The sequence below is a fragment of the Triticum dicoccoides genome, chromosome 3A (genome assembly GCF_002162155.2).
Source record: "Triticum dicoccoides isolate Atlit2015 ecotype Zavitan chromosome 3A, WEW_v2.0, whole genome shotgun sequence".
Lineage (NCBI taxonomy): Eukaryota > Viridiplantae > Streptophyta > Magnoliopsida > Poales > Poaceae > Triticum > Triticum dicoccoides.
The window spans coordinates 629,753,181-629,769,489 of NC_041384.1; the positions used below are offsets into that span (position 1 = coordinate 629,753,181).

The following is a 16,309-nucleotide window of genomic DNA, read 5'->3' on the forward strand; positions in this document are numbered from 1 at the left end:
CCAGCGCAGAATTCCGAATCCAGAAGCCCGGCCAGGAACGCTGACAGAGACACGATCAGCAGTCAACCACGGATATGCATCCGGCGCCGATCGTGACATGAATGAAGTTCATGTCGGCAGCGCAAACCGACAAATAGTATGATCTCTGAATGTGGTCAGCCGAGGTAGAAAATGCTTCATGGCCTGACCACTTTTACGAAACAAATGTGAGAATTAAATTCAGCAGTAACAATATTCAGGACCAATATTGCACGAGTTAGATCTGCATCCAAGTCAAATTTGAATGTCCTCGGGAAGTCATGGTGAGCAGTGACTGAAATGAACACGGGAGAACCTGAAAGCAGGGGCAGGGGAATTACAGGTCGCATCATAAGTATTCCACATCATCGAGTTACAAAAAGAATCATACCAACATCATCATAAGACTAGCAAAAAGAAACCCAAATGAGACATCCATGAACAAATTGGTGGAAAACACCCATGAAAGCAGCATTCAGTTCCTGCCTCTCCAGATTTGGCCTGAACTAATCAGTCATCAGCTTAGGTATCCATATCGGTAGCATCTATCCGAAACAAATAACACCAAAAAAAATCCAGGTGAGGTAGGGTGCCGCACCAATTCATTAATAGAAAAAACCGCAGACACAAAATGGTGGAAAGCACTGATGGAAGCAGTTCAGTTCAAGAAGCATGAAAGGCATTTTGTTCATGCCTCTCCAGATTTGGTCTGAATTAATCAACTCATCAGCTTAGCTATCCACATAATATCACCGGCATCTATCTGATCACACACTGACTACTGAGAGCTTCTCTACGAGATGACAGTACGTGTTTTAAAGCTGACGCACTTGTAATGTCTAGCAATGAGATATGCAATTTCGCAGTTCTTTGGCCCTGACTCTAGTGTCATACTAGAGTCTTCAGCCCCGACTTAGTGCCATACCACTTCTCTTCACTGCCGGAACCTGTCCATCTGTATTCGCTGTTTGTCTAGAAACGAAGGCTGTCCCTTCCATCTCATCGCTGCCACTGCACCCCGTTTCAATATCAATGTCTTCATAATCATATCGACGTGAGAATGAGATCTTCATAATATCAACACCAGTATCCGGTCATCTTCCACTTTTGCATGGCGAGCACCAGCTGGTTCATCTTCTACCTCCCCAACACGGTTGGCTGGTGGAGCTCTCACTTCCTCTTGTATGTATGTCTGGAACTTGAGCTTGGAAGCCTGTACCTTGGTGCAGAAGACTTCTAGAAAGTTACTTAGGCATCCTTGATCATAGACGTTAGGCCTACCACCTGACAGAGATTCTCGTGCGTTGTCTGAAATACCAAAATACCTATATCAGACATTAGGATTTAGGAGCAATGCACTGGAAGGAAACTACAGTTACTAACTTCAGACTGAAGGAGCCACTGTGCAAAAACTCAAAATATTGTACACTTTCAAAAAGGCACATTCACGACCTACAGTTACTAATTTCAGATTAGTAGCTCCAACCAAACGTACCCCTTTGCCACTGCTTACGGTGGAGATTGAACTGAACTACCCATTTCCATAGATGCGTATAGCCGTATACCCTAGTTCTTAAAAAGGGACAACAATGCCACATTAATATTCTATTCTAGCAATGCGAGTGAACATGAAGAAGCAACTGCAATGGCCACTAGCGAGTCAGGCTGCATGTGGATGTGGGCTGTCCGTGGTGCCCACGTCCAAACCCACATAATGTGTGCGTGGACACCCACGGGTTGAGCGCCCGAAGATGTGGGATATGTGGGCTGTTCGGCGGGCGCCTGCATCGAACCCGCTTTTCACAGCCGCGACGATGATGCAGCCATGTACCTCTGACCGCAACGCCTCGGTCCAGCTCCAATGCTCCACCATGGCTACCGCAGTGCCGCCTTCTACCTCCGTGCTGGCCGTCGCAATGTTGCCATCCAGCGCTGCCATGGCTGCTGCAGCGCTGGCGTCTACCTCTGCCATGGCCTGCGCCGCATTACCTCCGCCGTGGCCTCCACTGGGCCGCCGTCTACTTCCACATATGAGAGCGTGAATAGAAGAAAAGGATCAATCCTGTCAGATGTGAGTTGTATCCTCGAAACAAAGTTGTGTCTGTCAGTATGAAATCACGGCATGGACTAGAACTGAAGGCAGACAGTATAGCAGTAATTATTCCCATGTTATTCCTCACTATTCAATTAGGGCTTCCCATGTTCATCCTGCAGAATAGATTTGTTCAGTTAAAATCCTAGTGCATAAGTCATCTACCATTAGTACATGGATAAGTAGTCCTGGTGATAGTTGGAGTCTGTCAGAGGAAAGTTAGGACCGGCAGAGTATAAGTCATAGCAGGCAGGAGAGCTCACCGGCGGTGCATCTTTGTACTACTCAAGTTATAGCCTATGGACACTGTTCTGTACTGCGACTAGCTTGCCACTGCTGCTCACATCGCTGTGGAGTAAGTGGGTATGCGGCAGCCCGCGTAGTCCCGCCTAAGCTATGTGGGCAGCCTACTTAATCCAACATAAATTATGTGGGTGGATACGGCGTCACACGGGACGCCCGCAGGTCGTCACACTTACAGTGTGGTGTGACTAGCGAGTGGTTGAAAGCACAGCTGGCCCATCAACACAATAATCCTTCAAAGTCATACTGAATGGATCAACCACATTACTTTTTTCCAAATTAGCATGCTAACACCTAGTAAATCCTAATAGCAACCCAATGAGACAAAAAGATCGTACCCACGCAATGGAGCCTTTGGCTAAAATAAAATGAAAAGAAAAAAGTAAATAAGTCATTCATCGGATATTCCTTGCGCCATTTAGCTGCCAAGTGGCAACCAGAAGCAAGTCCAAAATGACAGTAGGACATTTAATAAGAATGTAAAGAAACAATATTGTCTGTAAGCCAAATGAAAGATATATAATCATCAGTGGATCACACTCAACAAATGGTTTCGTAGTGTAGTGGTTAGCACTCCAGACTTTGAATCTGGCGACCTGGGTTCGAATCCCGGCGAGACCTACATTTTTAGCTGGCATTTTAGTTTTTCCATGGTACAATGTACTCACATGTTTATGCCATTTAGTACTGGAGAAAAATATTGTGAGAGTAGAATGCACTCCTGTTTTTGCCGGCATTTAGTATTTCCCTGGTACAATGTACCCAGACCATCCATGCTGCAGATACTCACAGTCTAGAGGCTAATAACACTTGAAACATACCTCTGTGTCTTCTGATTTACATTGGTGTGACTATAGCCTCGCCAAAATTTACATTCCACTATCAAGAAAGGCAAATTCCCTGGACCCTGCACAAGCAGGAGTTAGGTGCACTGAGCTGCCCTTTTATCAAGAAAGGCAAATTCAGTACCTATAGTCACTAACTTCAGATTAGTAGTTGCAACCGAACGTACCCCTTCCCCTCTACTTACGCTGTAGACTGAACTGAACTACTTATTTGCCTAGATGCGCGTACCCTTGTTCTTAATATGGGACATTAATGCCTCATTAATATTCTATTCTAGCAATGTGACGCAGACCCGTACACTCAAAAACTTGTATTCTAGCAATGTGAGTGAGCATGAAGAAGGAACTGCAATGGCCACTAGCGAGTAGTTGAAAGCACACCTGGCCAATCAAAACAATCATCCTTCAAGGTCATACTGAATGGACCGACTATATTACTTGTTTCAAATTATCATACCTCAAACACCTAGTAAATCCTATAGCAATCAACGAGACAAAATGATGTACCCATGCAATGAAGTATTTTAGCTAAAATGAATTGAAAAGAAAAGAGAAAATAAGTCACTCATCGGATATTCCTTGCTCCATTTAGCTGCCAAGTGGCAACCGGAACTAGTCCAAAAAGGCAGAAGGAAATTTAACAGGAAGCATCAAGTAAAGAAACAATATTTTGTCTGTAAACCAAATGACAGATATATAACCATCGTGGATCACACTCAACAAATGGTTTCGTAGTGTAGTGGTTAGCACTCCAGACTTTGAATCTGGCAACCTGGGTTTGAATCCCGGCGAGACCTACTTTTTTAGCTGGCATTTTAGTATTTCCATGTATAATGTACTCATATTTTTTATGACATTTACTATTAGGGAAAAATATCAAGTCGCAACTTTTTTTGCTTACATTTAGTGTTTCCGCGGTACAAATACTCAGTCTAGAGGCTCATAACACTTAAAACATCCCTGTCTTCTGATTTGTATTGGTGTGACTATAACCTTACAGTACACTATCAATAAAGGCACATTCAGTACCTATAGCCACAAACTTCAGATTGGTCACTGCAAACCGAACGTATCCCTTCCCCACTCTTATGATTTGGAGACCCAACTGAACTACTTATTCCCATAGATGGGCATACACCTGGCCAATCAAAACAAATATCCTTCAAGGTCATACTGAATGGACCGACTATATTACTTGTTCCAAATTATCATACCTCAAACACCTAGTAAATCCTATAGCAATCAACGAGACAAAATGACGTACCCATGCAATGAAGTATTTAACTAAAATGAATTGAAAAGAAAAGAGAAAATAAGTCACTCATTGGATATTCCTTGCTCCATTTAGCTGCCAAGTGGCAACCGGAACTAGTCCAAAAAGGCAGAAGGAAATTTAACAGGAAGCATCGAGTAAAGAAACAATATTTTGTCTGTAAACCAAATGACAGATATATAACCATCGTGGATCACACTCAACAAATGGTTTCGTAGTGCAGTGGTTAGCACTCCAGACTTTGAATCTGGCGACCTGGGTTGGAATCCCGGCGAGACCTACTTCTTTAGCTGGCATTTTATTATTTCCATGTATAATGTACTCATATTATTTTATGACATTTAGTATTAGGGAAAAATATTGACTCACAATTTTTTTCCCTTACATTTAGTGTTTCCACGGTACAAATACTCCGGTCTAGAGGCTCATAACACTTAAAACATCCCTGTCTCATGATTTATATTGGTGTGACTATAACCTTACAGTACACTATCAATAAAGGCCCATTCAGTACCTATAGCCACAAACTTCAGATTGGTCACTGCAAACCGAACATATCCCTTCCCCACTCTTATGGTGGAGACCCAACTGAACTACTTACTCCCATAGATGCGCATACCCATGTTCTTAAGATGGAACATCAATGGCTTATTAATATTCTATTCTAGCAATGTGTTGCAGACCCATACAAGAACTCAAAATATTGTATTCTAGCAAGGTGATTGAACATGAAGAAGGAACTGCAATGGCCACTAGTGAGTGGTTGAAAGCACATCTGGCAATCAAAACAATTATCTTCAAGGCCATATAGAATGTATCGACCATACTACTTTTTCCAAATTATTGTACCGCATACACCTAGTAAATCCTAAGAGCAACTCACTGACACAAAATGATCGTACCCAGGCAATGAGCCTTTGGCTAAAATGAATTGAAAAGAAAAGAGAAATAAGTCATTCATCAGAAATTCCTTGCTCCATTTAGCTAACAAGTTGCAACCGGAAGCAAATCCAAAAAAACAGAAGGAAATTTAAGAGGAAGCGTCGAGTAAAGAAACAATATTTTTTTCCTCAAAGAAAAAGAAACAATATTTTGTCTGCAAACCAAATGACAGAAATATAACCATCAGTGAGTCACTCTCAACAAATGGTTTCGTAGTGTAGTGGTTAGCACTCCAGACTTTGAATCTGGCGACCTGGGTTCGAATCCCGGAGAGACCTACTTTTTTAGCTGGCATTTTAGTGTTTCCATGATACAATGTACTCACATTTTTTTATGACATTTAGTATTTGGGAAAAATATTGACTCTCATTTTTTGCTGACATTTATTGTTTCCAGTGTAGAATGTACTCCTATTTTTGCTGACATTTAGTATTTTCCTGGTACATGTACTCAGAGCTTCCATGGTACAAATACTCACAGTATAGAGGCTAATAACACTTGAAACATACCTCTGTCTTCTGATTTACATTGGTGTGACTATAGCCAAAATTTACATTTCACTATCAAGAAAGGCAAATTCCCCGGACCCTGCGCAAGCGGGAGCTATGTGCACCGAGATGACTTTTATCAAGAAAGGCAAATTCAGTACCCGTAGTTACTAACTTCAGATTAGTAGCTGCAACCAAACGTACCCCTTCCCAACTACTTACGCTGGAGACTGAACTGAACTACTTATTTCCCTAGATGCACGTACCCTTGTTCTTAAAATGGGACATCAATGCCTCACTAATATTCCATTCTAGCAATGTGATGCAAACCCGTACAGTCAAAATGAGCATGAAGAAGGAACTGCAATGGCCACTAGCGAGTGGTTGAAAGCACAGCTGGACAATCAAAACAATTATCCCTCAAGGTCATACTGAATGGACAGACTATATTACTTATTCCAAATTATCATACCTCAAGCACCTAGTAAATCCTATAGCAATCAACGAGACAAAATGACATATCCATGCAATGAAGTATTTAGCTAAAATGAATTGAAAAGAGAAGAGAAAATAAGTCATTCATCAGATATTCCTTGCTCCATTGAGCTGCCAAGTAGCGATCGGAACTAGTCCAACAAGGCAGAAGGAAATATAACAGGAAGCATTGAGTAAAGAACAATATTTCGTCTGTAAGCAAAATGACAGAAATATAACCATCGGTGGATCACACCCATCAATTGGTTTCGTAGTGTAGTGGTTAGCACTCCAGACTTTGAATCTGGCGACCTGGGTTCGAATCCCTGCGAGACCTACTTTTTTAGTGGCATTATAGTATTTCCATGTACAATGTACTCACATGTTTTTATGACATTTAGTATTGGGGAAAAATATCGACTCACAATTTTGTTTGCTGACATTTAGTGTTTCCACGGTAGGATGTACTCCACTCCCGACATTTAGTATTCCCCTGGTACAATGTACCCAGACCTTCCATGGTACAAATACTCAGTCTAGAGGCTAATATCACTTAAAACACCCGTCTTCTGATTTATATTGGTATGACTATAACCTTGCCAGAATTTACAGTACACTATCAATAAAGGCACAGTCAGGACCTATAACCACAAACTTCAGATTAATCACTGCAACCGAACGTATCCCTTGCCCACTTCTTATGGTGGAGCCCGAACTGAACTACTTATTTCCATAGATGTGTATACTCATGTCTTAAGATGGAACATCAATAGCTTATTAATTTTCTATTCTAGCAATGTGTTGCAGTCCCATTCCAAAACTCAAAATATTGTATTCTAGCAATGTGATTGAACATGAAGAAGGAACTTTGCAATGGCCACTAGTGAGTGGTTGAAAGCACATCTGGCAATCAAAACAATTATCCTTCAAGGCCACACAGAATGTATCGACCATGTTACTTTTTCCAACATATTGTACCTCATACCTGGTAAATCCTAATAGCAGGAGGTTTTTTCAGTTGGAATGACTCCGCTCCTAGCGCTCCTCCCGCTCCCCTCTCCACCAGCCCCGCCGCCATCGACTCCACGCCGGTAGCCCTCCTCCCTCGCCCTGCCATGGCGCCCCCTCCCCCACCCACTCCCTCTCCGGCGAGCGCGTCTCCTCCGGTGACAGCCGCTGGTCTGAGTCCGGGTCCGACAGCGCGTCTCCCCCTCGCTCCTACCAGGACGTCGCTCGCACACCACCACCGGCTCCGCCCGTCCGCGACGTGGTTCCCGCGCCGGCGGCCCCCAGGCTGCCTGCCTCTGCCCGCCTCGGGCCCCGCTCGGAGGTGCATCGCGTCTCGCACGGAGCCACGGTGGACGCCGACAGCTACCAACAGCCGCGCCGCAGGAACCGACGTCGGCCTCACCGTGAGCCTGAGCTGAGCCCGTCGCCGCGGCGCCAGCGCAGCCCATCCCCCGAAGAGCTCGTCGGGCTCTGCTTCCGCTGCCTCGACCCCCGCCACCGCGTCCGCGACTGAACCAATGACATTCGCTGCCGACGATGCCTCATCTCCAGCCACGACTCCCGCAGTTGTGATGACCTCCTCCGCCCCTACGGTCACCACCCTCATGTATCCCATCGCCATCGCCCTCGTCTGCTCCGACGTCGACCGAGCTCGCGCCCTCACTGGTCATGCAGCTTGCCCGGATGGGGAGGGAGACGGGCACGAGGCTGATGACGCCGGCGCCGACGCCGGCCGCAAGCGCCGCCGTACTGCCGCAGCACCGGAGTACCCACGCAATGGAGCCTTTGGCTAAAATGAATTGAAAGAAAAGAGATTCATCGGATATTCCTTGCTCCATTTAGCTGCCAAGTGGCAACCGGAAGCAAATCCAAAAAAACAGAAGGAAATTTAAGAGTAAGCGTCGAGTAAAGAAACAATATTTTGTCTGCAAGCCAAATGACAGAAATATAACTATCAGTGAGTCACACTCAACAAATGGTTTCGTAGTGTAGTGGTTAGCACTCCAGACTTTGAATCTGGCAACCTGGGTTCGAATCCCGGCGAGACCTACTTTTTGAGCTGGCATTTTAGTGTTTCCATGGTACAATATATTCACATTTTTATGACATTCAATATTTGGGAAAGATATTGACTCTCAATTTTTAGCTGACATTTCGTGCTTCCAGGGTAGAATGTACTCCTATTTTTGCTAACATTTAGTATTTCCCTGGTATACAATGTACTCAGAGCTTCCATGGTACAAATACTCAGTCTAGAGGCTAATAAAACTTGAAACATACCTCTGTCTTCTGATTTACATTGGTGTGACTATAACCTCGCCAAAATTTACAGTACACTATCTAGAAAGGAACATTCGGTACCTATGCTTGCTAACTTCAGATTAGACGCTGCAATCAAATGTGCCACTTCCCCACTGCTTATGGTGGAAACTGAACTGAACTACTTATTTCAATAGATGCTCATACCCTTGTTCTTAAAATGGGACATCAGTGCCTCATAAACATTCTATTCTAGCAATCTGATGCGGATATGTACAAGAGCTCAAAATCTTGTATTCTAGCAATGTATGTGAACATGGAAAACGAACTGCAAAGGCCAATAGTGAGTGGTTGAAAGCCAAGATGGACAATCGAAACAATTAACCTTCAAGGTCATACTAAATGCCGACCACATGTTCCAAATTGTAAGGAACTAAGGATGGGAAATGTCTTCACTATGTTCTCCATGTATCATCATTCCGGCAACAGGTTTGTTGCAATAAAGTTTGAGCTACAACTTCGTTGCTAAGTCGGCATTACCTCTGTCGTAAAATTGTCGAAGGGGGTGGACCAGTTAAGCGCAGATTCAGCCCTAGGATAGTCAGAGCGGTAAGATGAGATGATAGCGGCAGGCAGTGAGCTAGATGGAAGAGGTGCAGGGGAATGTATGGTTACAACTACTGACCATAGTTGTGAGATATCGGAGACGTTAAGAAGGGCGACTCAACCACGACGACAACAGTGCTAATAGAAACAATGCTTTTGCCATGTGCTTATTTTTTAAGGTGCTATAGAATAAGTTGTGGAAAATCCACTACTGGCTAATCATGTTGAAGCTATATACATTTTGTTATCCAATGGTTGTCCCAATGCATCTCCTCTCATATGTTGTGTGCTAAGTGCATAATATATATCCTTGAAGCTTAATAAGCAGATTAAGGCATAGCCTAGTGGTGGGAAGGGGTTGATGCCTTCACACCCACCCAGGGTTTGTTGCACCAATTATACTGTAGGGGCCTCCCTTATAGTCTTTCAGTCAAAAAAAAAGAGAGAGGAGAAAAAACACCAAACAAACACTAAACACCTAATAGCAGCTCAATGAGACAAAATTATCGTACCCACACAATGGATATTTTGGCTAAATTTTTTAAAAAAGGTATTTGTCGGATAAATTTAGCTGCCAAGTGGCAAATGGAAGTAAGTCCAAAAAAGGGGAAGGAAATTTAAAAGGAACCATCAAGTAAAGGAAAATATTCTAGCTGTATGCCAAATGACAGAAATATAACCATCAGTGTACTACACTCAACAAATGGTTTCGTAGTGTAGTGGTTAGCACTCCAGACTTTGAATCTGGCGACCTGGGTTCGAATCCCGGCGAGACCTACTTTTTTAGCTGACATTTAAGTATTTCCATGGTACAATGCACTCACATTTTTTTCTGGACATTTAGTATTCGGAAAAAATATCAACTCACGATTTTCCAGCTGACATTTAGTGTTCCGGGGTAGAATGTACTCCTATTTTTGCTGACATTTAGTATTTCCTTGGTAGAATGTACCCAGAACATACAAATACTCACAAGTGAAAGAGAAGTGTATACCTACTAACTTCAGATTAGTCGCTGCAACCAAATGTACACCTTCCCCACTTATTACAGTGGAGACTGAACTGAACTACTTATTTCGATACCGTTGTTCTTAAAGTGAGACATGAATGCCTCATTAATATTCTAGTCTAGCAATGTGATGCGCCGACCCGTGCAAGAACTCAAAATATTGTATTCTAGCAATGTTAGTGAACATGAAGAAGGAACTGCAATGGCCATTATCGAGTGGTTTAAGGCCCAGCTGGGCTATCAAAACAGTTAACCTTCAAGGTCATACTGAATGGACCGCCCATGTCATTTGCTCCAAATTGTAATGATAAGTGAAAGGTCTTCTCTACGTTCTCTTTGTATAATCATTCCGGTAACAGGTTTACTGCAATAAATTTTGGGCTACAACTTGTTAATGTGGCCATCTACCGAGTATGGACATGCTTGTGACAGCAGCTCGCAATCCTAAGTTGGAAAGGCAATGCTAGTGTACTGATTTACATCACAGACCACTAAGATGGTCTATTGGTCACAATTTAGGTGCAACACAATTTATAAGTGCAAGAAAAGGATTCTCTCTTGAGTACACACCTATTCCTCAAATGACAACTGGGTAAATAATAGCCCCATGCCAAATGATAAGACAAAAAACTATTTGAAGTGACCAAGTAAACCAACTTTGTCGACAAAATTAAATGCCAGAAGATATGAGAAGAGACATATGTACCTCGCATAGAAGAGTGAGAATTAAGTAGTTGATTGTCACATTCCGATACAGAGCTAGCGTAAAGCAAATGAGCAGAATAAGGTGATGCAGCAGAATTCCAGGAATCTATCCACTGTATAGTCGGTAGCGGAGCATATCCAATTGGCCATAAGCAACGTGGCCACACGAAAAGCACAGAGCAGAATATGCTCCAATCCAACTGCTACCAACTAATTCTTCATGCTGAAACATTTCTCATGGCCCTTGTACGCCTAAAGATAACTGCAAACCAGAGATAGGAGTGAGATAAAGTCGATCAACAAGCCTAAGAATTAATAACATATGGCAGCATCAATGGAACAAACTAAAGAGATAAATGTTTACCAAAAAGAGACATAGTAAGCTTTCGAGAATATGCAGTGCACCTACGAGTCATCCATTTAAAAGAAGGATCAACAATTTTACATACTGCGGAGGGAAGGCTCTACAACTTCCTAACTATCTTGAGAGAAAGAACAGCACCTCTAAATCTAATGGCACATATCCGACCGTCTAGGACATAAAATTTCCATTTCTATCTTTTTGCTTATTCGTTGTCAATTCTGTGCGACAGATTTACTGGTAATAAGTACTCCCTCTGTCTCAAAATATAAGATGTTTTTATACTCCCTTTGTATCAAAAAAATGTCTTACATTTTGAGACAGAGTGAGTACCTGCGAAGTAGTGGTACATGAGAAGTAATGTTGTGAGAAAGGTAGTGCTCTAAAAGTCACCCACCTAGTGCACCTAGAGGGCCCCCAGGCACTAGGTGACACCCTTCCTGCTAGCCATTTTGTCCCTCCTAGGCCCACCTAATTGGTGTTTAGGCACTAGGGCCAACTAGAAGACAAAATGGAGATATTTGCCGTCCAAGCTCTAAATACACTTTATACCATTACCTTTCTTTTGGAGGGTTGGCAATTTTGTATGAAAAACATGGATGTATCTGCACGCAAGGCCATTGCATGGTTGCCACATTACTTGGAAGTTGGAACCAGACAACCTCTAGAAGTCGAACATGCTATAAACTACTCCCTCCGTCCCATAATGTAAGACGTTTTTTGACACTAGTGTAGTGTAAAAAAATGTCTTACATTATGGGACGGAGGGAGTAGCAAGCAATACGGGCTTTGAGAAATCTTGCACAATTTCAACCAATCAAAGCTCAAATGGAGACAATTCTCGACAGCACAAGGAAGCAGTATCGCAGTAACTAACAAGACTAACTCTGAGTAAATAACTCATGCTGCTCCCTTTTGTTCAGGACTCTAGGGTCGAACAAATTCCATCAAGCATCAACAAGTTTACCAACTGATTAATCTGCCGCACCCTATCTATCCCCAAATTCGTGAAATGCTTGAAGTCAACTGACGTACGCTTTCTTCTAGTCGATTAACCCAAAGCGCATGTATGGGAAAAGCTACAGGGCGAAATGTGAGGATTCGGAGAGGGGGTGAAACAGAGAGAGGGACCAGACCTGAGGCCGAAGTGAGGGGGGAGTGGAGAAGCGGGAAGGCAGTGTTCACGAAGAGTGGCGCGGACGGCCGTGTTGGCGGCCTGGAAGAAGGCGAAGCCGGCGGCCACGGCGGCCCCGCACGCCGATCTCAAACCCCACCGACACGGCCCACAGCACTAGCGTCGCAGCGGAAGAAGGTGCTCATGTCGCCCGCGCCGGCGCGACGGGGCGGCATCCCGTCTTCCGTCATGGCGAGCCGAGAGCCGCACCCGTCCACACGCTAGCCGGCTAGCCCCTCCTCTCCTCTTCGTCGGATATTCCTTTCTCCATTTAGCTGCCAAGTGCCAAACAGAAGCAAGTCTGGGAAAAGGGAAGGAAATTTAACAGGAATCATCGAGCAAAGAAACAATATTTTGTCTGTAACCCAAATTACAGAAATATAACCATCAGTGGATCACACTCAACAAATGGTTTCGTAGTGTAGTGGTTAGCACTCCAGACTTTGAATCTGGCGACCTGGGTTCAAATCCCGGCGAGACCTACTTTTTTAGCTGGCATTTTAGTATTTCCCTTGTACAATGTACCAATACCTGGGTTCACATTTTTTATGACATTTAGTATTCAGGAAAAAATATTGACTTGAAATTTTTGCTGACATTTAGTGTTTCCAGGGTAGAATATACTTTTACTTTTGCTGACATTTAGTATTTCCCTTGCACAATGTACCAAGACCTTCCATGGTACAAATACTCAGTCTAGAGGCTAATAGCACTTGAAACATACCTCTGTCTTCTGATTTACATTGGTGTGACTATAACCTTGACAAAATTTACAGTAAACTATCAAGAAAGGCACATCCAGGACCTATATTACTAACTTCAGATTAGTCGCTGGACGCTGCAACCAAATGTATCCCTTCCACACTGCTTACAGTAAAGGCTGAACTGAACTGCTGATCCACAGAAGTGAGATATCTGAGATGTGTAAAAAGGGTGACCCTACCACAACAAGGGTGGTGCTAATAGTAACAGTGTTTTTCCATGTGCTTATTTTTTAAGGTCCATAGAACAAATTGTGGAAAACCCACTACTGACTAATCATGATGAAGCTAGATAAATTTTGTTATCCAATGGTTCTCCCAATGCATCTCCTCTCATATGTTGTGTGTTCTTAAGTGCATAATATATATCCTTGAAGCTTAATGATGAAGAAGAGAAAACACCAAACAAACACTAAACACCTAGTAAATCCTAATAGCAGCTCAATGACCATGCTATGGAGCCTTCGGCTAAAATTTATTGGAAAAAGAAGGTAATCGTCAGGTGTTCCTTGCTCCATTTAGCTGCCAAGTGGCAAATGGAATAAGTCAAAAAAGGGAAGGAAAATTAACAGGAACCATCAAGTTAAGGCAAATATTCTGGCTGTAAACCAAATGACAGAAATATCACAATCAGTGTACCACACTCAACAAATGGTTTCGTAGTGTAGTGGTTAGCACTCCAGACTTTGAATCTGGCAACCTGGGTTCAAATCCCGGCGAGACCTACTTTTTTAACTGACATTTTAGTATTTCCATGGTACAATGTAGTCACATTTTTTTCCTGAAATTTAGTGTTCGGGTAAAATATCGACTCACAATTTTTTAGCTGGCATTAGTGCTTCCAGGGTAAAATGTGCTCCTATTTTTGCTGACATTTAGTATTTCCTTGGTACAATGTACCCAGACCTTCCATAGTACAAATACTCACAAGTGAAAGAAAAGTGTATACCTACTAACTTCAGATTAGTTGCTGCAACCAAATGTACACCTTGCCCACTGATTACAGTACCGATGTTATTAAAATGAGACATCAATGCCTCATTAATATTCTATTCTAGCAATGTGATGCGTCGACCCGTGCAAGACCTCCAAATATTGTATTCTAGCAATGTTAGTGAACTTGAAGAAGAAACTGCAATGGCCACTATTGAGTGGTTCAAAGACCAGCTGGGCAATCAAAACAGTTAGCCTCACAAGGTCATACTGAATGGACTGACCATATTATTTGTCCTAAATTGTGATGAATTGATAAAGTGCAAGGTCTTCTGTACGTTCTCTTTGTATCCTCATTTACTTCAATATTGGGCTGCAACTTATTAATGTGGCCATCTACCGGCTATGGACATGCTTGTGCCAGCAGCTCGCAATCCTGAGTTGGAAAGCAATGCTAGTTTACTGATTTACATCAAAGGCCACTAAGATGGTCTGTTGGTCACAATTTAGGTGCAATGCAACTTATAAGTGCAAGGAAAGGATTCTCTCAAGGCAAACTGGGTAAACAGTAACCCCATGGCAAATGATAAGACAAACTATATGAAGTGACCAAGTAAACCAACTTTGTCAACAAAATAAAATGCCAGGAAATATGAGAAGATATATATGTACCTCGCACAGAAGAGTGTGAATCAGGTAGTTGATTGTCTCATTCCGATACAGAGCCGGCGTAAAGCAAATGAGCAGAATAAGGTGATGCATGAGAATTCCAGGAATATCCGTCCACTGTATAGCTGGTAGCGGATCATATCCAATTGGTCATAAGCAAAGTAGCCACATGAAAAGCACTTAGCAGAATATGCTGCAATCCAAGTATCCAACTGTTATCAACTAATTATTCATGCTGAAACATGTTCTCAAGGCCCTTGGTACACCATTGGCACAACAGAACAAAGATAACTGCACATCAAGATAGGAGTGAAATAAAGTCGGTCAACAAGCCTAATAAGAATTAATTAAAATAACATATTGCAGCATCAATGGAACATACTGAAGAGATAAAAATTTACCAAAACAGGACAGAGTAAGCTTTCGAGAATATGCATTACACCTACGAGCCATTACATTTAAAAGAAGGGTCAACAGTTTTACATACTGCGGAGGGAAGGCTCTACAACTTCCTAACTATCTTGAGAGAAAGATTTAGCACCTGTAAATCTAATGGCACCTATCCGACCATCTAGGACATAAAATTTCCATTTCTATCAAAAAAAAATTTGCTTAGCCATTGTCAATTCTGTGCGACAGATTTACTGACAATAAGGCTGTGTTCGGAAATCCACCGCTCCGTCACCAAGGAGCGGAGCGCGCGGAGCGCTCTGTTTGCCGCTCTCCGTATTTCTACAGTATGCCGCTCCGCTCCGCGGCGGAGTGACGGAGCGGAGTGACTCCGAACGGAGCCTAAGTACATGAAAAGTAATGTTGTGAGAAAGGTAGTGTTCTAAAAGTCAGCCGCCTAGTGCACCTAGAGGGCCACCAGGCACTAGATGACACCCTTCCTGCTGGCCAATTTATCCCTCCTAGGCCCACCTAATTGGCGTTTAGGCACTAGGTGCTGATTTGCCGCCCAACTAGCAGACAAAATAGAGATATTAGCCACCCAACTAGTGAACTCCTATAAACACACGCTATACCATTACCACTCTTTGAAGGGTTGGCAATTTTGTATGAAAAAACATGGAAGTATTTGCACGCAAGGCCATTGCATGGTTGCCACATTTACTTGGAAACTGGAACCATACAGCCTCCATAAACAGCAAGGTAGCAAGCAGTATGGTCTCTGAGAAATCTTGCACAATTTCAACCAATCAAAGCTCAAATGGAGACAATTCACAATAGCACAAGGAAGCAGTGCCGCAGTAACTAACAAGACTAACACTAATAGCGCATAGCTCATGCTGCTTCATTTTGTCCAGGGCCGAATAGATTGCATCAAGCGTCAACGAGTTTAACTCATTCTGTGCCCTCTCTATCCCCAAATTCGTGAATTGCTGGAG

The 16,309-nt window shown here is 42.9% G+C and overlaps 9 non-coding genes and 1 pseudogene across 9 annotated transcripts; 9 read left to right on the top strand and 1 right to left on the bottom strand.

The window, feature by feature from the left end:
* Positions 1–330: 330 nt before the first annotated feature.
* The window catches only part of LOC119272697, a 17,220-nt pseudogene continuing 1,241 nt past the window's right edge, over positions 331–16,309 (bottom strand).
* Positions 2,963–3,034, top strand: TRNAQ-UUG. Its single transcript has one exon. It is a non-coding gene; the product is annotated as a tRNA-Gln (tRNA).
* On the top strand, positions 3,984–4,055 carry TRNAQ-UUG. The gene has a single exon. It is a non-coding gene; the product is annotated as a tRNA-Gln (tRNA).
* Positions 4,740–4,811, top strand: TRNAQ-UUG. Its single transcript has one exon. It is a non-coding gene; the product is annotated as a tRNA-Gln (tRNA).
* Positions 5,680–5,751, top strand: TRNAQ-UUG. Its single transcript has one exon. It is a non-coding gene; the product is annotated as a tRNA-Gln (tRNA).
* Positions 6,701–6,772, top strand: TRNAQ-UUG. The gene has a single exon. It is a non-coding gene; the product is annotated as a tRNA-Gln (tRNA).
* Positions 8,422–8,493, top strand: TRNAQ-UUG. The gene has a single exon. It is a non-coding gene; the product is annotated as a tRNA-Gln (tRNA).
* Positions 10,015–10,086, top strand: TRNAQ-UUG. The gene has a single exon. It is a non-coding gene; the product is annotated as a tRNA-Gln (tRNA).
* TRNAQ-UUG lies at positions 12,969–13,040 on the top strand. Its single transcript has one exon. It is a non-coding gene; the product is annotated as a tRNA-Gln (tRNA).
* On the top strand, positions 13,973–14,044 carry TRNAQ-UUG. The gene has a single exon. It is a non-coding gene; the product is annotated as a tRNA-Gln (tRNA).